Below are 27,358 nucleotides of genomic sequence, written 5' to 3' on the forward strand. Positions count from 1 at the left end.
TTGTCCCCATTGTAACCCGTCGTGCCTATCTTTATCTCCCCACTGATTGATTGTCCGAACATTGATTGTTTTGAAGAATAGTGCTCTTTTGAGATATTCTCTGTTTGCAAATAACGTAGAATAGAAATATTCTGTCTAGTCTTTGCAAATAGTGAAGGGTAGGTAACGCAGACTTTTGTCCTCATTGTAACCTATCTTTATCTCCCCATTGATTGATTGATTGTCCGAACACTAGTTGTTCGATATTGGTTCTTTGGAGGTATTCTCTGCTTACAAATAACGAGGAATAGAGATATTCTATCTAGTCTTTGCAAGCAGTGAAAAGATAGGTAGTGCTGACTTTTGTCCCCGTTGTAACCCGTCATGCCTATCTTTTCCCCACTGATTGGTAGTTGGTTCTGCCCGGACCGCTTATTAGAGGTGGACCACCCGGCTCCACTGGAGGGCACCCCTAATAAGGACATGTTTACTAAATATGGACTAGTCGCCGTAGCTTATAGCAAGCTATGGCATAAATATACAAAGAAGGACCCTGAGAGTCAGTGGCCACTGATGGGATCCTTCGACGACCATAAAATAGAAATGCTAGAAATAGCTCTGCGTAGTAATAAAACGACGCCTACTATGCTTGACAGTATCGGCATGTGGCGCAAAGAAGCAACACAACGGAAAAAGAGGGAAGAAGTAAAAGCAGAAAAGGAATTACGAAAGGCAGCTCACCTTGCCGCTAGAAAGTTAGAAGAAGAAATAAAGGAGAGAAGGGAAGCTAAACTAAGACAGGAGCCTGAAACATCAGGCCAGTACCCTGTTAGGACCCCCTCTATGCTCTACCCTGAGTTGTCTTCTAAGCAACGAACGAATGACGAATTGCTATTAGGTCCCCCGATCATTTACATGCCCCCTCCATACGCACCCTCCCAACCGGTAGTGCAACACCCACAACCCCCAAACACAAGCGAAAGCAGTACAGGGGCCTCGGTCCTCACGGCCTCCGCGCCGGCCGAGCCTCTTGTACTGAACACAACGTTGGCAATAACGTTGGATGACCCTGAGATGAGAAAGAAAGATCCCACCAGAATGAATCGACTAACAAAGGATGAACGAGCAGGAATCGACAAGATAGTAAGGATGTTGTAAATTAAGGCAGAATGTGATTAAGCATTTACTGAAAACATTGGTGTTCCCCTTTTATCGTGTTTTCCCCATTATGTTGGCCGAAGTCCGGACTCCATTTTGTATTGACATGCTGCCATGTGTTCACCACGAGGAGAGTCCAACTTCTGTGTTAGTTGCTCTTGTGATCTGCCTAGCAACAGGTTATAAATAGCTCTCCCTTGCCCGTCTGGCGCATGCCCAGACTTGACCACATCTGTTATAATTAGCTTTGCTTGACCATGTGTTTTCGCGGGCCCAAGGAGTGTGTTAGCTCCGCCCATGTATTGATTTGGTATCGAGAATGACCCTAAATGGTAATGTTCTTCAACTTAGTGGTATCCACCCACTCATGAGCCCCTTCGCTGTGTATAAAAGGGGACTGTGTATGCAAGTTCTTTGTGCTACTCCTTGCAATACTGAAGAGTGTTGTGTGGATTGTAGGACCACCCTTAAGGGTTAATAAACGTTGTTTTTGTACTTTGCAGTTTCCGTGCCAACTTCCTTATAGATTTCGTTACAGAAGAGCGAACCCTTGTCTCTTGCGGGCCTAGCTGGGGCTTGTATTCATCAATTGGCGCCCGTCACGTGGGGCTCATCGGCGACTCGGATGCTCGAAGGACTGGTCGCGACGAAGGTGAGGAGTTTGGCCAGGGACGTGATCACTGCCAGCGGCGTCTTAGCCTTGGCATCCCGAGGTTTTTCTTCCTTCCCTTCCGAGCTGACCATCTGGGTGGCGCCGGTCATCGACTGAGACCTCTTCTGTCGGTCCTGCCGTGAGAGCCGTTTGGGCGATTGTGGAGCTTGGCAGTTGGAACCTGGACTCTTGATTGGTAAGAACCGTTGTACGGTACTTGCTCCGAGTTTTGAAGCCTGGTCTGGCTATTTGAGTTTGATTGATGGTGACTAGTCATATTTTGAATTTGTCTTTGTGAAAATATATGCGTTGCAACACATATAGGCAGGTAATGCGGAGAAATTTCTCCGGAGCTGTGTAAACTTTGAACGGCGCAACGATTAAGTGCCATTTTTTTGATAATACTGCATATTTTGCATTATTCCTAGCATGCCTGCTTTCAGCGCACTCCGTAAGTGGTGTTGCTGTCTTGGGAACCGGTTGAACCTCGAGGAATCTGCTCCAGCTCCCCCAGAGGGGACTCCTAATAGGGATATGTACGTGAAGCATGGTCTTTCTTCCATAATGTACAGCACGTTATGGAGGAAATATACTAGGAAGGATCCTGAGTTGCGATGGCCTTTGTATGGATCGTTTGATATACGTAAGATTGAGTATGTGGAACAGTGTATGTGTAAGCGACGTGCTCGTCAGGATATGTTTGAGTGTGTGCGATTATGGGTGAAGGAAGTGCGTGAGCGAGAGAAACGTGAGAAAGCGCTGTTTGATAAGGAGCAACGAAAGAATGATCATATGCGAGCGCAGGAAGCGAAGCGTCGGGAGGACACAGAGCAAACGGACAGACAAGAGAAAGAGCGTAGGCTACAAGTTTCGGGTCAATATGTTGTTCGTCAGCCGCTTTATCCTGTCCTTAATAATCCTGATGACGATTTTTATTTACTAGATCGCTCTCCGCCCCCTTATGTTGGCGCATCTGCTCCACGGCCGCAAGATTCTGGCCCGGCTCCGGGTAAGGTCGACACACGGTCCATGTTATCGGCCGAGTATATGGCTGAGCTTCGGAAACTTTCCTTTCGTGTATTTAAGGGCAAGATGTCTATGGATGAGTTGTTCCATGCTTGGGGGTCGTGGCAAGATAGAGAGAGGGTGTATTTTCTGTCTCATTTTTCAGAAGAAGTAATTGCTGCTTTCCGAAAATATTCTGGTGTCCTTGAGCCTGCCGACGTGTCTTCGGATGCCGGAGCATTACGTAATGGTGTTTTTTCTCCCCCTAAGGCTTCTGAAGCGGCTCGGCGGCTGTTCGCTTTGCGGGACGAAGTGCTGGCCCTTAGAGAGAAAGCACGTCAACAAACGGAGGAGGAGAAGCAGTCGGATTCGTCTGCAGCAGGGGGCCACCCATCCGCCTCCCAGTCAGATAAGGATGACAGTGCATGCTAAACCAATGCGAGAGGCGGCGCCTTTGTATGTTCCTCCTAAGGGAGCAGGGACTAGCTCGGATGTTAACTCCGCCGATGCAAGGGGATATTTTGTATATAATTGGGTTTATACTCCATGGCATAGGGCCGATGTTATGGCATTAAAAAATGCGTTGCCTGACCCCCGCAAGAATCCAGCGGCCTTCTATGAAGAAGTCGAGGGGGCCTTGAATTCTTGCATTATGACCTTGGCGGATATAGACCTGTTCTTTGGCCTTATCCTACCGCCGGATACGTGGCGCTCTGTCCGGAAGGTAGATGATGCGGTTGCCTTTAAGGCCCGGTGGTCTGACCTTGAGGATGAGGATAGGGAACGGAAGCCTGCACAGAAACCACCCCAGAATATTTTAGATCTCCCTGCGGCTATTGTGGCTAAGTTGAAGACGATTATCCCCCCTAAAAAGATTGACTGGAATATGTTAGCAGCATGTAAACAGAAAGTTGACGAGTCAGTCGCGGACTTCTTTACGCGTTTTGAGGAAACGTTCCATGATTTTAGTGGCCAGTCACTTACTGACGACACGGGCCGCCATCTTTTCGCGGACAAATATGTGGCTAATCTGCTGCCGGCAGTTGCGGCCCGGTTAAAAGCGAGTGAGAGTTCTTGGTCCTCCGCGACACCGACGGCCCTTCTGACCATTGCTCAGTATTATGAGCGTCAGGAGCACGAGGCGAAGGGCCAGGAGGAGAAGAAATCGAAAGATCTTAAAACCAAAGTGATGTTAGCACAAGTATATGGCCCGCCCCGCCGGGGAAATAATAATAGAGGAAGGGGCGGATCTTATGGTCCCCCTTCGGGCCGATCTGATTTGAATAGGAACCAGTGTGCGTATTGCAAGCAGTTGGGCCATTGGGCCAGGGATTGCCCAGCGTTGCGTGCTTCGCGTCAGGGGCACACTCCGGGTGGACCGAGGGGTAGAGGGGGCTTCTCGAACTTTAGAGGGAATTCCAACGATAATGTCCGTTTCGATACTGCTGGACAGCACCGAGATAGCTCAAATGTTTTCGATCGCCAGCACCAGTATCATGTATCGGACAGCGATCGATTGGGATATCACGATTCTCAGCATGCATAGGAATGCGTAGGATGGGGGTCCGAATCAGTTGAGGTGCCGGTCGATCAGACGGGTCCTTATGTATCGGCTGAGGTTTTAGGTTCTACTGATCAGTTCCTAGTGGATACAGGAGCGACACGTAGTGCATTGTCTAGGTACTTGGTTCCGGGGGCTCCCCCATCCGGCTCAATAGTTACATCGGTAGGGTTTGACGGTACACTTTCCCGAAGCCCTCTTTCACAGCCCCTTGCATTTAAAGTTGATTGTTTTTCTGCGCCTTGTCCGTTTCTGCTTGCTCCGTACACACCGGATAACATTATGGGCCTTGATATGTTAAAGCATTTTAGGGCTACAATTCGCTGTTCCCCTGAGGGTGTGAGGGTGATATTAAATGACAACTACCCCCGATCTGGGCGGATGTGTACGATCTCAGAGGACGCGTTGTTGGCTACCCTCCCCCAAACTTTGTGGGCGACTTCGGACACAGATGTCGGACAAATGGTGATTCCTCCGGTCCACATTAGTGTCCAGGAGGGGGCGGTGCTACCACGCCTCCCACAGTATCGTATTTCTCAGGAGGGCGAGGAGGCTCTCATACAGATTGTGCAAGACCTGATCGCAGTGGGGGTAGTGGAAGAAGTCCCCTATAATATCTGTAACAGTCCGATTCTCCCTATTCTGAAAAAGGACACGGATGCAAAGGTTTATCGGTTTATAATTGATTTGAGGGAGGTAAACAAGATAGTGATACCTCAGTACCCGGTGGTTTCCGATATCACGACGTTGCTTACCTTGGTCCCGCCTACGGCGACCATGTTCTCAGTGATTGATTTGAAAAATGCCTTCTTTTCTATCCCCATTCACCCTGATAGCCGATTTCTTTTTGGGTTTACATTAAACAATAGATCTTATCGTTTTTGTAGAATTCCCCAAGGCTATACAGAAAGCCCTAGTATTTATAGTCAGGCTTTGAAGCGACAGTTGGATTCCTTTGTTTTACTCGAGGGGGTCGCCCTCATTCAATATGTCGATGACATCCTGTTGGCGGCTGACACCCTGGAGTTGTGCGAGAAAAGCACGATAGCCTTACTTTCCTTTTTAGCATCTCACAATCATAAGGTCTCTAGGAAGAAATTGCAATTCTGTAGACCAAAGGTGACTTATTTGGGTCACCTTTTGTCTAAGGAGGGGCGTGCACTCACACCAGATCGTATCCAAGTAATTTTGGACACACCAAGGCCATCCACGCAGAAGGATGTGCGTGCATTTTTGGGTCTTGTTTCTTTTTGTAGACAGTGGATATTGGGGTTTTCACACATAGCTAAGCCATTACTAGCGCTCTTGACAAAAGACACGCCCATCCCGATCCCCTGGTCAGATGAATGTGACGCTGCTTTTCAGCAATTAAGACAGGCCCTTTGTTCAGCACCAGTGTTAGGGACCCCTGATTATGCAAAACCCTTTTCGTTGTATGTGCATGAGAGAGATGGATGTGCATTATCAGTCTTAGTGCAGATGCACGGCGATAAGCAGCGCCCTTGTGCATACTTTTCGGCTGTGCTTGATCCTGTCGCCCGAGCATTACCAGGGTGTTTTCGCTCGGTTGCGGCGACAGCTGTGTCAATACGGCAGAGTGAAGGAATTGTATTGTCCCATAAACTGTTGGTGTTAGTTCCCCACGCTGTTGATGCCCTGCTTAATCAAACAAAGACGCAGCATTTGACCAGTGCCCGTTTAACGGGATATGAGTTGACGCTTTTAGCTCCTCACATTACGTTAAAAAGGTGCGTGACATTAAACCCGGCCACATTGTTGCCATACCCCGAGACCCAGCCTGAGGCACAGAAAGCGCATGATTGTATTCTTGTGACTGAGGAACAAACAAAGGGTCGTATTGATCTCCAGGATACGCCCTTTTCAGATGTAGATGGAGAGTTGTGGGTAGATGGATCATGCCTGAAGCTACCAGATGGTACGACTTCAGCAGCATATGCAATTACCACACTACAAACAATAGTGGAGACAGCACGCATACCACAGAAATCAGCTCAAGCGGCGGAACTGATAGCGTTGACACGAGCGTGTGAGCTCAGTACAGGATTGTGTGTGAATGTTTATACAGACAGCCGCTATGCCTTCGGAGTAGCGCACGATTTCGGCCTACTCTGGAAGGAGAGAGGGTTTCTAACGTCACATGGGGTACAGATAATGCATGGGGAGTTAGTTCACAACCTTTTGACTGCATTGACATACCCAAAGAAAATCGCCATTGTTAAGTGTAGCGCCCATAGGAAAGTGGTTGATAAGGTTGGAGAAGGAAATGCGTTAGCGGATCGAGTAGCACGGGAGACTGCGATGCAGCCCGGTACTACTGCCATGTACGTAGTGAAGTCACAGGTGGAGAGATGGCATGATGCGAAGGAGGAAGTGCGAGAAATACAAAAGACCGCTTCTGACAAAGAGCGGGAACAATGGGCTAGCGAAGGAGAACTGGATGACGAGGGTTGCTGGAGAAATAAGCAGATGGATAGATGGAAGTTACCCACGGCTTTTGTACAACCTATGGTCCAGATGGCACATGGGCTAGCACATGTTGGAGCTTCCGCAATTGTGAAATTGCTTACCCAAGTCTGGGAGCATCCAGAGATTGCTAGCACGGCGAAGAGGGTGGTGCAGACCTGTATGATCTGTCTGAAGTACAACCCAGGGAAAGGCACGCGAACTCCAGCAGGAGGATTTGCGACACCCACTGCACCCTTTGAGGTTCTGCAGATGGATTACATCCAGCTTGAGCGCTGTAACAATTTGAAGTATGTTCTAGTAGTGGTTTGCGCCTTCAGTAAGTGGGTTGAGGCGTACCCTGCGAAAGACAATACTGCAATGACTACAGCGAAGCTATTGCTGAAAGAGTTTTTCCCCCGATACGGCGTCTGTAGACTTCTGTGGAGTGATAATGGCCCTCACTTTGTAGCAGATGTTATAAAGTATGTCTTGAAGGGCCTAGGCATCACCCAGAAGTTCCACGCCGTGTTCCATCCTCAGTCTGCAGGACTAGTCGAGAAGTATAACGGTACACTGAAGCTTAAGATCGCCAAAATTCAAGCTTCAACATCTTTGACTTGGCCAGACGCCTTGCCACTGGCGTTATTGTCAATTAGGTCGGTGCCACACTCTCGAACCGGCCTTACACCTTATGAGATTGTGTTTGGACGCCCAATGAATATTTGGGGTCCACCAAGGCCTAAGGCTGTGTATGATGTACCTTGTGTGATGATGAGTGATTATCTGGCACAGTTAACGGATAACTTGGTTTCTATTCATCAACAGGTCCGAGAGGCGCTCCCTGATCGGTCTACCGGTGAAGGACATGGTCTCCGCCCTGGGGATCATGTCATGCTGAAGGTCTTCGACAGGACGAACAGTTTGGAGCCGAGATGGGTCGGACCTGAGCAGGTCCTTCTTGCAACGAGGACGGCAGTGCGAGTCTCGAACAGGAAGAATTGGATCCATTCCTTGCACTGTCGAAAGGTACCGCCCGGATTGGTGGAGTCTGCCGTGCTGACCGATCAACGAGACATCCTAGCAGCAGAGACAGGCCGTGCTGCAGAGCCAAACGACACTGAGGAGCTCTTTCCGGACCATACGACTTCTGGAGGAAGGCGATATCATCTGCGACCAAGGAAGTGAGGTTTCCAGTACCGGGACATACTGTCAGAACGGCCCTTGGGTTAGTGAAACGGAGAGCCGATGAGGCAAGGGGGGGGGATCAGCCCTGCATTAGTGTAGCGACACCCGTCTTGGCCCGCTGGTGAAGAAATCAACCGCTGCCCAAGGGGAAGAGTTCTGACAGACTTTTAGTTTCAGGAAGGTATTAGGGTATTGTTTCCTTTGACATGGAGAAGAAGAAAATTCTTTGTGCGTTGGGGTTCATGCTAACAGTAGCTATCGTTGGTATAACCACATGGTTTGTGGAGGAGGCAACTCCAGCCCGAGAGACGCTTGTGTTGACGACTCCAGTGCCTGCGGAGCACTATTTCTACACATTGCCATACCAAGAGTTGAAGCATCGGCAATCCTATTTGAATAACACTTTCATTCAGATGCTGCATCACACCCACGTCGCTACAAATGCTACGAACTGTTGGATATGTGGGATGATGCCAGCCCATCAGAAGAAAGGAGGTACGCCATTCATACCACTTCCTTTCTCTCATAATGGCTCTTGTAGAGCATGGTACACTCTGTTGTTTGCCACTCGAAAACCGACAGTGGGACGACTGCTTTTCAGACTTAATAAAGAATGCCATCAGGACAAGAATGGATATCCACAAGCGAATGGGACAATTTGGGAATGGGAAGAATACCGACCGGACAATGAATCCATCCCCTATATCTTCACGAACACCAGAGACACTGTGGGGAAGGATAAGTTCGTAATCCAAGTAGCACAAGCCCAAGCGGACCTGTGCGTCCAGAGTGTGGGTTTTATCCCTGTCGGTGTCAGTGATTGTATAACTGTGTTAAACATTGATGGGTTAAATAATAGCACCTTCCTAGCATCCCATAATACCTACTTTGTATGTGGAAATAAAGGTTATTACCGTCTGCCGGCTGGGTGGTCTGGGGTATGCTATGTATCATTCCTACTGCCTCCTGTATTCTTAGCACCTGCGTCATATCATAAGGATTTGAAATTGCTGAATAATGTAACTGTAAATAGATATAAACGTACTCTATCTATTGATGAGGTGGATCAAACCGATACCAGTTTGCAACAGTATATTGATTTTAATTTAGGACTGTTTTTCTTTGTGGGAGCCGCTCTGAATAGTAGAAAGATCCGAAGATTAACAAGAGTGGTAGAAGCTGTGACTAATCAGACTGCTGCTGCTCTTGGGAATCTTACGGAAGAATTACAGATTACCAGGATTGTTGCATTACAGAACCGTATGGTATTGGATGTAATGCTAGCTGATCGAGGAGGAGCCTGTAAAATTATTGGAAGTAGCTGCTGTGTGTTCATTCCTGATCATACGCCATCCGTTTATAACGCCATTAATAAGCTGCATAAAATAGCAGCTGAAATCCACACGGAAAACGGCACTTGGTCCTTTTCTGGATGGTTTTGGGCGTTGGTTACTGCCTGGGGTTGGAAGGTTCTAACTGGTCTCTGCATTATTATAGCAATTCTGTTCTTTCTTTGTATGTGTATTCAATGTGGACCATTGTGCTGTTCTGTATGCATTTCATTCTGCATTCCAGACAAGAAAGCTATTGCCGAAGTTGCCCGCCAGAAGGGTCTAGCTAAAGAGGTTAAAGGAATGATGATAATTGACATATACGATGATTATTCTTGGAAGCCAGATGTCTTCAGTAAATGCTGAAAGGGTCGTCTGTTGTAAATTAAGGCAGAATGTGATTAAGCATTTACTGAAAACATTGGTGTTCCCCTTTTATCGTGTTTTCCCCATTATGTTGGCCGAAGTCCGGACTCCATTTTGTATTGACATGCTGCCATGTGTTCACCACGAGGAGAGTCCAACTTCTGTGTTAGTTGCTCTTGTGATCTGCCTAGCAACAGGTTATAAATAGCTCTCCCTTGCCCGTCTGGCGCATGCCCAGACTTGACCACATCTGTTATAATTAGCTTTGCTTGACCATGTGTTTTCGCGGGCCCAAGGAGTGTGTTAGCTCCGCCCATGTATTGATTTGGTATCGAGAATGACCCTAAATGGTAATGTTCTTCAACTTAGTGGTATCCACCCACTCATGAGCCCCTTCGCTGTGTATAAAAGGGGACTGTGTATGCAAGTTCTTTGTGCTACTCCTTGCAATACTGAAGAGTGTTGTGTGGATTGTAGGACCACCCTTAAGGGTTAATAAACGTTGTTTTTGTACTTTGCAGTTTCCGTGCCAACTTCCTTATAGATTTCGTTACAGAAGAGTGAACCCTTGTCTCTTGCGGGCCTAGCTGGGGCTTGTATTCATCAAGGACACTGGTGGAGCGAAAGGAAAGTGAGGAGTATATAACAGACGTGTATAACTCGTATGCCGACAACCGCAGACAACACTTTGTCGTACGACTTTGTTATCACGCCCTGAATACATATGAGGATAGGTACCACGATAAAGGTCCCGAAGGCTTAGTGGCTCTATATAGGAAGGTAGACATTGGGGAAGAAGGAGAGGGCGATGTGACGGACCTCTTCACTCGTACACTCGAGGTCTACCGGCACCTTAAAGAGCACAGACAGACAACCAAAGCAGAAACCCCCATAGCGACTAAGCCCCAGGCAGGAAGGGCTGATACCATGATGCCCATCAAAGAGGCCGCCCCCTACTGGGTCCCCCCACGAGGTCAGGGAACACATGACGACATCAACCACCAAGATGCGAAGGGAAGGGTCGTATATAATTGGGTCTACCAGCCATGGGACCGACAAGACATTTTGACCTTTAGAAAAACCCTACCCGACTTAAGAAAGAACCCGACTGCCTTCTTCACCGAACTAGGTACAGCCTTAGGTTCAACAATAATGACCTTAGCAGATATCGACTTGTTCTTCGGGTTATGTCTGCCGGCTGATGTGTGGAAGCAAATCCGGAAAGTTGACCACGCTGAGCCGTTCGGATATACTTGGGTACAACTTGATACCATAGACAAACAGCGAGAACCAGGACAGAAACCCCCGAAAGCCATATTGGAGCTCCCAGACAAGATTGTACAGAAATTGAAGACTCTAATCCCAGAAAGAAATGTAGACTGGTCGATAGTGACGGCTTGTCGCCAGAAACCCCAGGAGGATGTGTCTGAATACTTCTCTCGATTCGAGACCGTGTTTTCCGATTATAGTGGCCAGGACATGACCACCGCAACCGGACATCACCTCTTTGTCCAGAATTATGTGAAGGGTCTGTCACAAGAAGTCTCCCAGAAGCTACAGACCAGCGAGAGTAGTTGGGCAGCCTCCAAACCCGCAGCAATCCTCCAGATGGCCCAATACTACGAAAACCAAAAGAATGAGAACGATAGGGCGTCAGAGAGGAAGAAAAAGGAAGAAAAAGGAACTGAAGGAGAGGGTAATGATAGCACAGTTGCAAGGGGTGACCATAGGAAGGGAACCCCCAAAAGGGAATTACCAACCAACCGCCTCTAGAAAGCTACCCCCTAGAGACCATACACCTGCACCCTACAACGGACAGAGAGACTTAGATGGGAACCAATGTGCGTTCTGTAGAGGGTTCGGACACTGGAAATCCCAGTGCCCGGTCCTTCTGGAACTGAACAAAAATAGGGATCCCAGAGACACAGCATATGACCCCAGAAATAGAGGACAGGGACGAGGGTACACGAACGACGCCATCAACGACAGGCCAGGCAGACCAAACACCTTTGATCGCCCCCGACAAAACCAGTGTCAGCAGTCCGACTACGAAAGCACCCACGACTTCGCATAGGACCGCCAGGGGCAAGGGAGGGATCCAGTCAAACTCCGTGTTGACCAGCAAGGTCCTTATGTCACTGCTAAGGTCTTGGGCACAAAGTCTCCATTCCTGGTAGATACTGGGGCGACACGTAGTGCGTTATCTAAACGACTGATTCCTAGGGCACCCTTGTCTGGCTCACACGTAACCTCAATAGGCTTCGATGGAACGCCCTCCACTAACCCCTTATCAGCACCAATCTCCTTTGACTTAGAAGATGACGCCACTGACACGACCTTTCTGCTCTCCTCCAACACCCCCGATGCTATTATGGGACCCGATTTGCTAAAACATTTCCGAGCTACCATCAGATGTTCCCCAGACGGAGTTCGAGTCATCCTGCACGATAACCCAGATCTGTTCAGACCTTGTCACACACGACGTATGCTCTCTATAACTGATGCTAACCTGTCCCTACTCGACACGTTACCCTCACATCTATGGGCTAAAACCGACTCAGATGTAGGGCGCATGGTGATCGACCCAGTACACATAACCGTCCGACTGGACGCAGTGCTACCAAAGCTTCCACAGTATCGAATATCGCCCGAAGGTGAGAAGGCATTGGTGGAAATCATCCAGTCCCTAGTCAATGCAGGAGTAGTAGAAGAAGTAGTCAGTAATGTTTGCAACAGCCCTATCCTACCCATTGTAAAGAAGCAAGGCGAGGGAGATGAGAAAGCATACCGCTTCATTGTTGACTTACGAGAAGTTAACAAAGTAGTCATACCTTAGTACCCCATGGTCTCAGACATCACCACCATCCTCACCCTAATTCCGTCCACTGCCACCACCTTTACTGTTATTGATCTCAAGAACGCATTCTTCTCCATCCCCATCCACCCAGACAGCCGCTACCTGTTCGGCTTCACTTTGAAAGCCCGGTCGTACAGATTCTGTAGGGCACCCCAAGGCTACACTGAGAGTCCCAGCATTTATAGCCAAGCCCTCAAGAGACAACTAGATACAGTCCAATTACCCGATGGAGTGGTGTTAATACAGTACGTCCACGACATTCTTTTGGCGGCCGACACCACCCCACTTGCTGTCACGGCCACCCTTCACCTCCTCCTCTTCCTCGCGGAGAACGGTCACAAGGTCTCCAGGAAGAAGTTACAGTTCTGCCAACCCCAAGTGACATACCTAGGCCACCTCCTATCCAAGGATGGGAGGAAACTTACCCCTGACCGAATTCAGACCATCCTAGAAACCCCTGTTCCCAAAACTCAGAAGCAAGTGCGGTCTCTAGTAGGCCTCACCTCCTTTTGTCGACAATGGTTGCCAAACTTCAGTCTTATTGTAAAACCTCTGCTTTCCCTGTTGGCTAAAGATGTCCCCTTCCCCCTCCCCTGGACACCCGAATGCCAATCCTCCTTCAAAGAATTACGAGACGCCCTCTGCTCGGCCCCAGTCCTAGGAACCCCAGACTACACTAAACCTTTCTCCCTCTACACCCACGAAAGGGAGGGATGCGCGTTGTCTGTCCTAACCCAGTCCATAGGCCCTAAACAACGCCCTTGTGCCTACTTCTCTGCCACTCTTGACCCTGTAGCCAGAGCATTGCCCGCCTGCCTTCGAGCAGTAGCCGCCGCTGCTGTCTCTATCCGGCAAAGTGAGGGGATCGTGCTCTCGAACCCCCTCACTATATTGGTACCCCATGCGGTTGACACCCTCCTGAACCAGACCAAGACTCAACACCTGACTAGCGCACGACTGACTGGCTATGAACTGACTCTGCTTGCACCCCACATCACATTGAAACGATGCACCACTCTGAATCCAGCCACTCTACTACCTCTCCCTGACACTGACCCCAATGCGCCCCCCATACATGACTACGTGACTCTCACCGACGAACAGACCAAGAGTAGGGTTGACCTTCGAGATACTGCCTTCCCGGACCCTGACGGAGAACTATGGGTGGATGGCTCATGCATCAAGCTCCCCGATGGCACCACTTCCGCTGCCTATGCAGTCACCACAGCCCGAACAGTTGTTGAGACAGCCCGCATCACACAGCGATCCGCACAGGCGGCTGAACTGATTGCTCTCACACGAGCATGCATCCTGGCAGCAGGGACAACCGCAAACATTTACACAGACAGCCAATACGCCTTCGGGGTAGTTCACCACTTTGGGCTCCTTTGGAAGGAGAGGGGATTCTTGACTTCCCATGGCACACCCATCCTGCATGGAGATCTAGTCTCTGCCCTGACCGAAGCAGTCCTCCTCCCCACACGGCTGGCTGTGATCAAATGCCAGGCACACAAGAAAGTGACCGACATTATAGGACAGGGAAATGCACTAGCTGACATTACTGCCCGAACCACAGCCGAGCATAGGTCCACAACCCGTATGTACGTAACCAGGTCACAAACTGAGAAATGGAAGGATGCTAGGGAAACGATTAGGGACATCCAATTAGCCAGCTCACCACACGAATTAACTGAATGGGCCCGGGTGGGATTGAAGGACGATGACGGTTGCTGGCGAACTAAAGACTCGAACAAATGGTTGCTACCTGACTCATACTTGATCCCCATGCTGACCATGGCACACTCCCCCGCACACATAGGGTCTGCTCCCATGATCGAACTCATCTCCAAAGTCTGGCACAACGACAAAATCTCAGACTCAGCCAAACGTCTGGTCCAACAATGCCTGGTCTGCCTCCAACACAACCCTGGGAAAGGAACTGCTGTACCCCGGGGAGGGTTTGGGGTTCCCAATCACCCCTTTGAAGTCCTACAAATGGACTACGTCCAGTTAGAAAGGTGCCAAGGTTTGAAGTACGTACTTGTCGTTGTGTGCGCCTTCAGCAAGTGGGTGGAAGCCTACCCAACCCGCGACAACACCGCTATGACTACCGCAAAAGTACTACTGAAAGAATTCTTCCCCCGGTACGGCCTTTGTCGAATTTTGTGGAGCGACAACGGCCCCCACTTTGTAGCCGAGGTTATCCAACTCATCTTAAAGGGGCTGGGTGTAAAACAGAAATTCCATGCGGTCTTCCATCCCCAATCTGCAGGCTTGGTTGAGCGACATAATGCCACATTGAAGCTTAAGATAGCAAAAATAGTTGCCACCACAGGACTGAAATGGCCAGACGCTCTCCCGCTAGCATTGCTATCAATGCGTTCCACCCCCACCAAACACCACTTAACCCCCTACGAGGTCGTCTTCGGGCGGCCCATGAACCTTTGGACTGCACCGAAACCAACATCCATCCACGACGTCCCGGGCGTCCTCATGTCTGACTATTTGTACAACCTAACTAAAACGTTGTCAGTTATCCATCAGCAGGTGCTGCAAGCCATTCCCGACGTTTCCAGAGGCCCCGGGCACGACATCCAACCGGGTGACTTTGTCTTAGTGCGTAACTTCCAGCGCACCTAGAGTCTGGAGCCCCGGTGGACGGGCCCTCTGCAAGTCCTGATCACCACCCGAACAGCTCTTCGAGTGGAGGGGAAGCGCAATTGGCTGCATGCACACCACTGCAAGAAGGTATCATCGACCCTGACGACCACGTACAACATCACCGCCCAAGAGGAACTACTGGACAAAGACCGACCATCCCTGAGCCACTGCCCGGATACAGAGACACTTGAATTAACGAAATATCCCGATCCCACTGTCCCATCCAAAGAAGGGTATAACCTACGACGAAAGGAGGGAACTTCGGCTAAGCGGACCACAAACTAAGTTGAAATCTCAGAGCGGTTGCCTAGCCACCTCAAAGGGCACCAGGAGAGAAACTAAACAAAGTCTGTGGTTCTGCCCGCTACCGAGTCCCTTGAAGGTGATGGAAGCACCCGACATGAAGATGATGGAAGCAACCGGACGCCCAAAGACCCACTACAAAAACCCAAAGACTGACAAAATGCACAGCTCAAAGACTATTGCACTTTTCATTACCCTTCTCTTTTGCCTTCTCCTCATGGTCACCTTCTGGATCATGGAGGAGAGCGCACCCGCTCATAAGATATTGCTGACCACCGTTCCACCTACCACCATGAAAGAGCACCATCTGATCTCACTTTCACCCCAAATCCGAGAAAGGCGTAAGGAGTTCTGGAATAACTCTTTTGTGCAGTTGCTCCACCAACACAATCTTGCCTCCAATGCCACTAATTGCTGGATCTGTGGATTGCTTCCACATGCCACCGGACACTCTATCCCTTTCATCCCTTCACCTTTTTCGGTCCATGGTTCCTGCCTCGCCTGGCTAATCCTCCTGCAGGAAAGCTACAAGGACAATGCCACTTCCGGCAAAACTATGTCACACTTCTATCATGGGTTCTGGCTGAACAAAACTGGAAAAACTTCTGCCCCCTTCTGTCCTCTGAGATCAAACACTTCCTTTCACATGGACATCCCTGCCAAAGAACGAGTTGAAATGCAGGTGTTTAACAACCCAGCCAGACCCACCTTCTCTTACCTCCGGAAACGAACGGCCGCCACCCTAACAGTGGCCCTATCCGTCATCAACATCACTGGACTTGTGTGCCTCGAAGGCCTGGGGGCGCAGCTGGTGGGCCACAGCTCCTGCCTCATCACCCGAACATTGGACTCAGTTGATCCACCCTCCTTTGTTGCCTCCCCAAATATGTACTTCGTCTGTGGTACTAAGGCCTACACCTGGCTTCCGAAGTGTTGGGGAGGCACCTGTTACATCGCTTTTGTCCTTCCTCCGACATATGTGGCTCCAGCAAACCATCACCGACAGAAACATGCCAAAGACATTGCGCAAGCCGACTCCACCGGAGCACAGTTCATGGACGCAGTAAAAGGTCTTGTTCCACTCTGGGGTCCAATGGCAAACAGCCGTGCCATCCGCCACTTAACCCAGGCAGTCGAAACGGCGATGAACATTACGGCTGGCATCCTCGCCAACAACACCGCCGAGCTTCAGGCCGTCCGCCTGGTGGCTCTTCAGAACCGCCTCGTTTTAGATGTGGTTCTGGCTGATCGTGGAGGAGCTTGCCGCATCATTGGGTCCAGCTGTTGTAACTACGTACCGGATAACTCACCCTCAGTCTACAAAGCAATTGAACACCTCCACAGACTTTCCGCAGAGGTTCATCAGGAGCAAGAAGAATGGTCACTGGGAAGATGGTTTTGGGACACTATTAGAAGTTGGGGATGGAGGCTGTTTTCATTTATCCTAATACCAATTGTGATACTATGTGGATGTTGCTTGGGGATTCAGTGTCTGCCACCTTTATGTTAGCTTTTTATGAACTGCATCTGCCCTAAGACTTTGAACTTTGAAGCGGAGCGAATGAAAGCTTTGTATGAGGTGGAAGTTCGTAGTATTATGGGGATAGATCCGAACTAAACAAGCTGGCGAGATATGTTAAAAGGGAGGACTGTGGAAATTTAGCTTGCGAACTGAACATTATCTGCGCCATCTTGTCTCTCCCCAGCGCGACACACAGGAAAGCGCACGGCAGCCATTTTAGGCACCCTGGTCTCTCCCTGCTCATTGCCGATCGCCAGCGCATCCCCCTGGCGCTGCAAGCATTCCCCCACACGCTGGCCACCCCCGCTCTCTCATACACGGGCCATAAACCCTCTCCTTCTGCGCGACCCTGCCATGGAACCACATCCCACGCCTGACCGACATCCCATACATGGTCATGCATCTCTTTGATAACCCCCTTCCTCTGCGCCCCATTGTCCGAACCGATCCCAGGCCATCACCTAGCCCTGCGGATGCAGTTTATTGCCCCTACTGTAAGGGAAACACCCCACATCAAAGGGATTACAGTAGATCAAGGCCCCCCACCCCCTGAGACCCAACCGGTCGCACACACCCCCGGGAATTGGCAGAATGTCCAGCTGTGTGATAGCCATCTCCTACTGTGGGTGGGGTGGGGACTTCTACTGTATCTATGTGTGGGATCGGATCTGAGCCGGGGATTCTGAGGATGTTCTTTCATGTATCAAAGTGATCTCAAGAATGTGCCATGTGTGATAACCCTGCAATAAAGTCATAAATGTGTGTATAAGAGACCAGGTCTCTGAGATGCAGTTAGAGCACCTCGTGACGATACCTCGCTGTCTGATCTGATGTGTTCCACTCCGACGGAATAAAACTTTGTTTCCTGCCTTCCAGTCTCCGGCGCCTGCCTCTTTATTGGTTTAGCATCGAATGGTATAAGAGGCGATTACCGCCGGGCAATACTTGAAAGGTTATCGACTACGACTGCCGCTACCATTTAACAGTCACGATTTCTTAAAGGCATTACTCACACGTTCCCTCCTGTCCCTTTCGTAATGCCTCAGTGGGACTTGAATCTTGTCTTGACATTCCTGATGTGCGCTCCCTTTGAGCCTCTTCACAATTGTCCTCTTCGTCTTCTAACTCTTAAGACTGCCTTCCTGGTAGCCATCACCTCGGCTAGACGGGTGAGTGAGCTCCAGGCTCTATCCTCTAAGCCTCCTTTTCTATCTGTTCATCCGGACAAGGTTGTCCTTCGGCCTCGTCCTTCCTTTCTACCGAAAGTGGTGACCCCCTTTCATCTTGGGCAATCTGTCACCTTGCCCACCTTCTTTCCGCCTCCGCATCCTTCCAAAGAGGAAGAGCGGCTCCACCGTCTGGACCCAAAACGTGCGCTCTCCTTTTATTTGGACCGCACTAAACAGTTCCGGGTGGACGACCAGCTTTTCGTTGGCTACGTGGGTGCAAAGAAGGGAAAAGCTGTACACAAATGGACCATCTCCCGGTGGGTCGTTTTGTGTCTAAAAATCTGTTATTCCTTGGCAAAAAAGGAACCGCCTGTTGGGCTGCGCGCCCATTCTACTCGGGCCACAGCGGCTACTACTGCTTTGGGACGGGGGGTCCCTTTGCAGGACATCTGTCGGGCGGCAACGTGGGCTTCGCTGCACACGTTTGCCAGGCATTATTGCCTAGACAGCCAAGTCCGGAGGGATGGCTTCTTTGGCCGTTCTGTCCTCCAGGACTTTCTGGTGTGATCTTGGTTCGCAGACCCAAGACCGGGGTTGGTATTGCTTGGGTATCTATTTTAAGGTGAGGAATCTAACTAACGTGTTTCTTTCAGATGAACAAGTTACTTACCTTCGGTAACGATGTATCTGTAAGAAACATTAGTTAGTTAGATTCCTCACCGACCCACCCATCCTCCCCGTTCTGCGAACTGACATCTAGGGTTAAGGCTGTCCCTTTCAAGGCCCTAGAATTTTTTGGCACCAGTGTCGGTATCTTGCATGGCTCTGCGTTCCTGGCGCGGAAGGCTATGTACAAGAACTGACGTCAGCGCGCGAGGGCGGCGTCTAAGTACTCCGACTACGTCATTCCGGCGCACGACGCCGACGACGGACGCGGAGCCGCAGACGACGCCTAGCGACGCGCAAGGGGTATTGCTGATGAAAAATCTTCTGGATCCAGTCTGACGCCTGGGGATATTCTAAGGTGAGGAATCTAACTAACTAATGTTTCTTACAGATACATCGTTACCAAAGGTAAGTAACTTGTTCTTTGCGACTGATCCTACGAGGGACGACTGCAGAGACTGACCAGCGCCGAGACTTCCAGACACCTCTGATACAGATCCACATCTCCAGCGAAGCTGAGACCCGTGGAGGCGACGAGGGACGTGGGACCGGCGACTTGGGAAAAGTGGCTAGTACCTGACTAGCGCGACTTCCGAGGCTCCCTCGAGGCTGTGCTTGGGGAATTGAGAAGCCCCCATCCCGAGCACCATCTGCAAAGAAGATCAGCTCCCCACACTTCACGTGTTCTGCGTGGGGTCCTTCTGCACCTGAGTTGCTCGACGTGTTGTCCGGTTGCTGGCCCGTTGGCTAGTGACTTCTGCGACGACGAACCTTTGTTTTCATCTTGCTGGTCCGGCTCCTCCAGACTGGCACCCGCTCCTCTGTGAAAGAGAAGCACCCCAGACCTTCCTGGTCTGCACCAGAAGTAAGTCCTCCATCCTGCGTGGGTTCCGCTTGCCAAGGCTTGTTGGGTCCTGACTCGACTTTGACGTCGCCGACAGCAAGAGCCTTCGTGGGACAGCTCACCCCCTGGTCCTGGTCGTCCTCGATGCCTCCTGGTACCCGTGGCTGCTGCGACAAGCTTCACCTCTTCACCTGCATCTGCACGACATCGTCTGGTTCCTTCCTGGTTCCTTCCCGGCTCCTGGCTGGTGACCTAGACTCTGTCCCTTCTGCTTGCAGGTATCCTTCCTTCTTGATCCCATCCTTGAGATCCACCGGACACTTCACTGACTGCCTGTCAGCAACTTTCCTTCAGGCATCAATAGGAGTCAACGACGAAACCCGACTCAAGTTCACACCTATGCACCCGCAGCCCGTGGGCTAGGTAACTTGAGTCCTTCGGTGCTCACAAGGGTATTGACTATCCAAGGGTCTAGTTTCCGAGTCTCGACTTCCTAGCTATACCAGAAGTGTCCTAAAACTGTTAATTTCTAATAACTTCCATTTCTATCGACTTTTACGCATTACGCGTGAGTGTTTCCACTCTGCACCTGAATCCCGTGGGCCTCCCGCTTCCTAACCTTTGGTAGTATAGTGTAGCCCCAGCGATGGCCTAGGCCTAGGCCTATCCTGTGTTCGTGACAGTGGTTCTTATACCACTTACTTAGTATATGGTTTGCGTGGCCCCTAGGGCCTAACTGTATTACTTACCTGTGTGACTTAATGTATGCTTAAACAAGACTGTGTTGTACTTACCTCGAATCTCATAAAGAGTGCTGAGGGTTTGACTAGAATAAATACATTCTATTTTTATATATATCTGTTGTGGTGTCCTTTCATTTGGTATTCAAGGGATTATATATGGTATCACAGCTGGCTTCACATGCCATACAGAGTTTAGCCTAAGACTGCTCTTGCCCATGCTACCACTAGGATAGCTGGTCTATAAGGTTGACTTTACAACCAATCACCATAAGGGTTGTTTGGACTGATACAAGGTGTACACTAGAATTAGTGACATCATATATCAGGCCAACTTCTCACACCCTTTGTCCAGTTTCATGCCAGAGTGGGAGCCAATGGCTCCCTGAACTGGTTTCAACTGGAGTATGCAAGGAGGGCACCAAAGGTGCCCTTCAAGCAGTCTCAGTGGCGCTGGCTAGCACCCCTACCCTGTCCCATTACACTAAGTCCCATCTGGGAGATGGTCACACCCCACTGTGACAAGAATCTTATTGTTCTACCTTCCCCTGCTTGAGCTTGGCTCAGCAGCAGGAGGGCAGAATCATGTCTCTGGTCGGCAGCAGCCATAGTTTGCTGTGCTGGTCTAGAAGACTGGTACCGGGAGCACTGAGGGCCTCCCGGAGGAGCTTTACAGTGCATGGAATCATACCTCCCACACCATGTGGTGGTAAGATTCCAAAATGTTTGATACCAAACACAACAGGGTTAGTCACAGCAAGTTCAGAAATGGTCATCGCTTAATGACGCATGACCACTCTATGTACCATCAAGGCTGATGCGCTTACAACCCGGGAGAATGGACTGCGAAGGTTGTAAGAGTATCCTGCTCATGCAGGGGCACACGCACACTTAGACCCAAGCACCCTGCCTTCTGGATTGAGAGGCCTGCCTCAGGGTTGACTTATAGGTTTTAAGTGCAGTGACCTAAGATATAAGGAAACTTATATCTGTCCTAAGTGGTGCTAGCACCAGCTTACTCAGGCTGCAATGGCAGGCCTGTAGTCACACTTTGATTGGTCTCTCATGGGTGGCATAATGCATGCTTCAGCCCATGGGAGACCTCTGGTGTACCTATGTCCTGGGTACCTTAGTACCATATACTAGGGACTTACAAGAGTACACCAGTAGCCAATCTGAGGTGTGCCTAAGTACTCACTATGTCTAATTTTTAGAGAAGAAGCACAGAGACTGAGGTCCTGGTTAGTAGGATCCCAGTCAGACTAGTCTGTAAAACATAATGACATCAGCGAAAGGTGTGGGGGGGGGGGGTGACCTTGAAAGCAGATCCTTTTTGCCTAAGCTGTATAGCAGGGTTAGCTGCTTTATTTTAAGTTTTTTTTTTATTGGTTGTTGAGTTGTACTTTACCCTATATGGGGCATGTCTAGTACACTTTTGTCAAGCGTTTCTGTTTATATCTGTATACCTTTTGCATATGCATGTCTATTTCCTGCATACCTCTATGAGAAGACGGGTTCTCCGCCTTGCGTAGGCGTGGTGTATGTTGTTCACTCTGCTTCTTCAGATGTAAATTACATGTAAGTATGGAAATTGTCTGATAGAGACATCTAGCTGCAGATTGCTTATCTTTTGAATTCTCCCCAGTTGCCAGTGTGGATCCAGAAATTTTTCAGCAGTACCTCTGCACACTGGGGGCGGCGTCGCACGGCTCCATGATCACGTCATCTCCAGATATGACGTCAGTGGAGCTATATTAGTCCCCTACAGAGCACGGACGTCAGTTTCTTCTTTTCCGCATTGCAACACGGATCCGGAGAAGCATATCTCTGGCTGTTTTTCAGCCTGCTGTGACAAACTTTTTTCGTTTAAAACAGTGTGCTCTATGCCCTCTGGGTTTAAGTATTGTGGGTCCTGTGCTTGCAAGATGTCTGGTATGGATCCACACTTTATCTGTGGTGCCTTGGCGAGCACCACAATATCGATGAGTGCGACGTCTGTCAGCGGTTGAAGCCGAAGGTGATGCGAGAGCGGTGCATGAAGCTTCTGACTATGCAGTTGTTGCAGACTTCCAGATCACGTCATCGGTCTTCCTCCAGAGCCAGAGGTCGTTCCCGGGAGCGCTGCTCTCCAACCCGTGGTCAACAGCAACATTCCTAGTCTCCATGGACATCACACAGTAAGCGGCGTTGCAAGAGGTCGGAAGCCCGGCCCTCTAGGGCATCTTCGACTCACAATGTGGATCGGGAAGGTGTCTCTCGCCCTAGTGCTGAGACTCCAGCTCTGGCGTCACTCCCAAGCCTCCCGGTTTTCCCTGGAGCTGAGGCGACCTGGAAGCATATGCAGAGATATTGTGGAGCTCTCCATCTGGTCTTTAGGCCCTCTTCTCCCTCTGGAGCACCTGCGGGCAACAAGGCGGTCATTGGTGCCATAACTGCGTCATTCGACGTAGTTTATGGAGCCTTTTCAGATGCCAGTCATTTCTGTGGAGGATCCACTAGACCTGGTATTGGAAGGTTGTGAGAAGATGACCCCCATGGAGCAGCCAGTGGCCCCTTCTGGGTTGGACAGCTGGATTGCAGAGCTGGGTGAACCAAGCAGGCTAGAGTTGTCCCCTGTTCCTCCCTTTTGTCACCTCCTGGCCTTTCCTCGGAAGCCAGTTCCTCTTTGGCAGAGATTTTGAGGAGAGTGGCTGATGTTTTGCATCTCACTTTGCCTACTGTGGTAAAGGCTACAGATCCTTATATCGAGGTCCTTCATCCCGGCCAGGCAGGGGGTTGAGCCAGTTCCCCCTTTTTAGGTCTCTCTAGCGTAGGCTGCGCACATGCGCAGTCTCACTGGCGAGATTTAATGACATTGTTGATTTTCTGTAAGGGGCATTAAGCGCCGCCCCTCTTTTCCATTGGCCGGCGTCACCGTTTATGCTAAACGGTGTCCAGCCATTGGAAAAGAGGTGTTTGTGACGTTTATGCTCGGCTTTCTGAGCCGTCCCATTTGAACGAGCTCATCTGCCTTTCTTGCGTCGCAAAATGTTTCTTATCTTTATGGCCCCATAAAGATAAGACACCTTTTAGCAGGCGAGGCCGTCCAAGTGGGACGGCAGAAAAAGCCGAGCAGATACGTCATGGCGAGCGCTTGTTTTTCCTGCATCGGGTCGCCTTTTCCGGTCTGACGGATAAAGCCGAGCTAAGTGAATACATATTACAGAACCTGTAATAGAAAATACAGTGTAGCTACTTCCCTGTGCTTGCTCCCAGTGTTGCCAGTTCTGCCCAACATACACCTTTGAGCCAGCATTAGCTTAAAGTTTTTCACAAAATCTCCTCTAGATATACGTGTTGCTTAGAAGACAATACGTGCAGAGTCCCAGTAATCTACCTCTAAAATATTTTGTTTACATCTAGCTCAATCTGTCTTTTCTCTTTATTGCTTCTTTTATGGACGGGCATCGGGTATAAATGAGTTCACGACCTTAGACTTGTTGCCATCTGCCAAGATGTTATAAAGCCAGCAAGATGGTGACTGTTTTTTTCCTGTAGACCACAAGTTCGAGCCACTACAAGGCCGTTCAGTACTATTGCAGTTGGGCGAGGCAAAAAACTAACGGAGAGCGGAGCCAAGGGCCTGGCTTTGGCCCTGAGAGGACGAGCCAGGAAAATATTTTGCGTTTAAATCATATCACAACAGTACATAAAAATATGATAAATCCTCTTCAAAACTCAAAAAATGACATTTTTTGAACATGTGAAAGTTTTGAAATCAGTGCATCAAGTTAAATCGCTGTTATTGTGATGCATTTATTACAAATTATCATTTTTAAACGTGAACTTAAAATAATGTATGTCATTAAGTGGGTCGCACACCGCTCGTCATACTAGCAAGTTGCCCCATAGGATTCTGGACAATGAAGTAGCAGCGGCGAGTACACCTATGCTACAAGTGTTAAATAAATGCCATCCCTGGACACGTGTTTCGAGGTAGTTGCCTCTCGTCAGCAGGGAGCAGGTCTGAATGTGGGGTGCCGGTAGACTGCCAAATATACAAGGTTAAATACCTTTCACGGCGCGCGGGTGCGGGATCCTGACTCGTCAGCCGTTTAGCTCGAGGGAGCTTTAAAGTCAATCATTAAGTGGGTCGCACACCGCTCGTCATACTAGCAAGTTGCCCCATAGGATTCTGGACAATGAAGTAGCAGCGGCGAGTACACCTATGCTACAAGTGTTAAATAAATGCCATCCCTGGACACGTGTTTCGAGGTAGTTGCCTCTCGTCAGCAGGGAGCAGGTCTGAATGTGGGGTGCCGGTAGACTGCCAAATATACAAGGTTAAATACCTTTCACGGCGCGCGGGTGCGGGATATTTAACCTTGTATATTTGGCAGTCTACCGGCACCCCACATTCAGACCTGCTCCCTGCTGACGAGAGGCAACTACCTCAAAACACGTGTCCAGGGATGGCATTTATTTAACACTTGTAGCATAGGTGTACTCGCCGCTGCTACTTCATTGTCCAGAATCCTATGGGGCAACTTGCTAGTATGACGAGCGGTGTGCGACCCACTTAATGATTAAAATAATGTATGTCCTGCCCCTGACAGCAATGGACTAGTGAAATAAGAGGCAAGACAGCTGTCATGTATGGGGATTAGTTTCTTGTACACAAAGCAACATTATAGTTTATTAAATCAAAGACGAGAGGTTTTTGTACAGCGCACACCCTGGAGTCCAGTTTTTAAAGGTCATTTAATATATGATAATGTGGCTAGGTGAAAAAACACAATTGCCTACAGTCACACAATTTGGTCAAGCGGGGAAGCCGGGATTGATCCCAGTTTTTCTGGCTCCACATTGTGCAGTTCAACCACTGGATTGGTATCTTTCTCCCACCTGATTTACATGAAAGCAGTGCTTTAAATGGGCAGGCTACTGTCCAGTACGGAGTACCTGCACTTATTTAATTAGAAAGAGAGAGTAAATCGAGTTAACAATTTGATTGCTAAACATGTGTGTCCTCGCACTGGCATTAATTGGAGATGAGCAGTGATTGCCATCACTGGGCGTGGCCGCCCCTGGTCCTACTAGCCCCTTCGAAAACCCCCGCCAGCTTCAAAGATGGGGGCTGTTGGGGGTGAGTACTTCAGATGGACTGTGTGATAGGTGTGGGCACCCTTCGCTCTCGGAGCAGTCCACTGAGCATACATGCCAACATTTCAGAAGAGCAAAGTGGGAGATTTTTTTTAGAAAAAAATCGGGAGAATGGGGCCTTGAATCGGGTTACTGTCACCTATGGGCTTTGGAAGTGCGCCGCTGCAGGATCGGACATTTGAAACGCAAATGCATGTTTTTTTCTTACCTTTCAGAAGCATGGAGCGCAATGGCAGGCAGAGAGAGGGTGATGCAAGTGTTCTGCACTCACTGGCCTGGCAGGTTGCTGGCAGTGCATACACCCCCCCGCCCCCCTCCCCTGTGTGGCAGCCCAGGCTGAAACAGCTCCCCGGGCACCCACACAGCCGCCCCCGAGTACTTCACGGGTCTTTAAAAGACCATTCTCTTGTTAATGAGGTTTTGTTGGTTTTTCACCCCTTCTAGAGCCCCTGCATCGCCACTCTGACTATTGCTGGAAGAATTGGCACGTTACACAACACCAAGCCCTGTCAGCTGAAACCCCCGAGGAATCGGGTTTCTGGATGCTTGAATCGGGAGGCGGGAGACTCGGCTTGAAATCTGTAGTCTCCCGCCTGGCATGTCTGACTGAGGTCACTGCAGGCTGCTCATTGGACCCGCTCCTGCCTCCTTTTGGTGTTTGTGGGATGCAGGGTATTCATGCAGCCTGTGTCACATGCCCCCATGTGCCCCTGAGACACCCGATGAAGCCCCTTCCCTCGATGTACCAGCGGTCGCTGACCCGTGCCGTCGGCTTGTCGGCTCCTTAAGGAAGAACAAGAGGTGGGGCTTTCTGCGGGCTGAGGCTAACTACTAGTGACACCCCCGCCCCCCCCCCCCCCACCACTTCCTCCACCACCCTCCGTGGCGATTATTGGCACCCGTGTCCGCAACTCAGTGCAGGGCTTAGGCATAGACTTTCATGAGAGCCTACTGCAATAATGTACATGGGCCCCTGCGGGGCCGACTCAGCGCTTAATCCTTATGAAGGTTGCATCAAGCTGGGTAATCCCAACAGTTATAACCCTCGCACTGCGCCTACCCGGTATGACCTCTACCCCTGCTCCCCCCGCTGCACCCCCCCCTGGCGATCCCCAAAAAACTTAGCCAACAAGAATGGTACATTTGTGGTCGTTGTTGGCCGCAGTTTTTATTCTGGTTACATACATCTGGCATGACATCGGTCGTATTGGGTTACTTGCGAACTGCCATCTCTTTGGACACACAGCCGTGCCCCCGTTCGTAGTCCGTTGCCCCTCCAGTTCGTAAAGTACCCGACCCACCAACCAGGTCTGTTGTTGTTCGTTCGTATTTCTCCTCTGGTCCAATTACCACTGGGACCACCCTTTGGTTGGTCACCCACGCTTTTCTGCGTGTAGGGAGGGGTAGCTTCGTCTTCCCCCGGAGTTAGGCCCCAACTCGCTACCTTTTGTGCCCTGCCGACAGGCCGGGTCTGGGCCGCGAGCGCCGTCTCCGTTTGCTACCCCTCTTCCGTTGGCCAGGCCACATCACCCTGCCGTGCGGCATCCCAAGGTGAGCGGCCCTCCTCCTACACACCGCCCTGTCGGTGTGTCTCGTTAGCCAACCCTCGTACCGTTATTCCGCCACGCCGCAGGGAGGCTCCCGTCTTCTTGCGGCTCCCCCCCCTACGCTTGTTCTTTTTTTTTTTTTTTTTTTTTTATCTGCAACCTGCCAAGGCCATCGCGCCCCAAAGGTTGCCCCAGAAAATCTTC

The 27,358-nt window shown here is 49.9% G+C and overlaps 1 protein-coding gene across 3 annotated transcripts in view; it reads left to right on the forward strand.

The window, feature by feature from the left end:
* LYST (lysosomal trafficking regulator) overlaps positions 1-27,358 on the forward strand; it is a 3,752,809-nt gene that overhangs the window by 3,259,065 nt on the left and 466,386 nt on the right. The window lies entirely within an intron of this gene.

The sequence above is a fragment of the Triturus cristatus genome, chromosome 6 (assembly GCF_964204655.1).
Source record: "Triturus cristatus chromosome 6, aTriCri1.1, whole genome shotgun sequence".
NCBI lineage: Eukaryota > Metazoa > Chordata > Amphibia > Caudata > Salamandridae > Triturus > Triturus cristatus.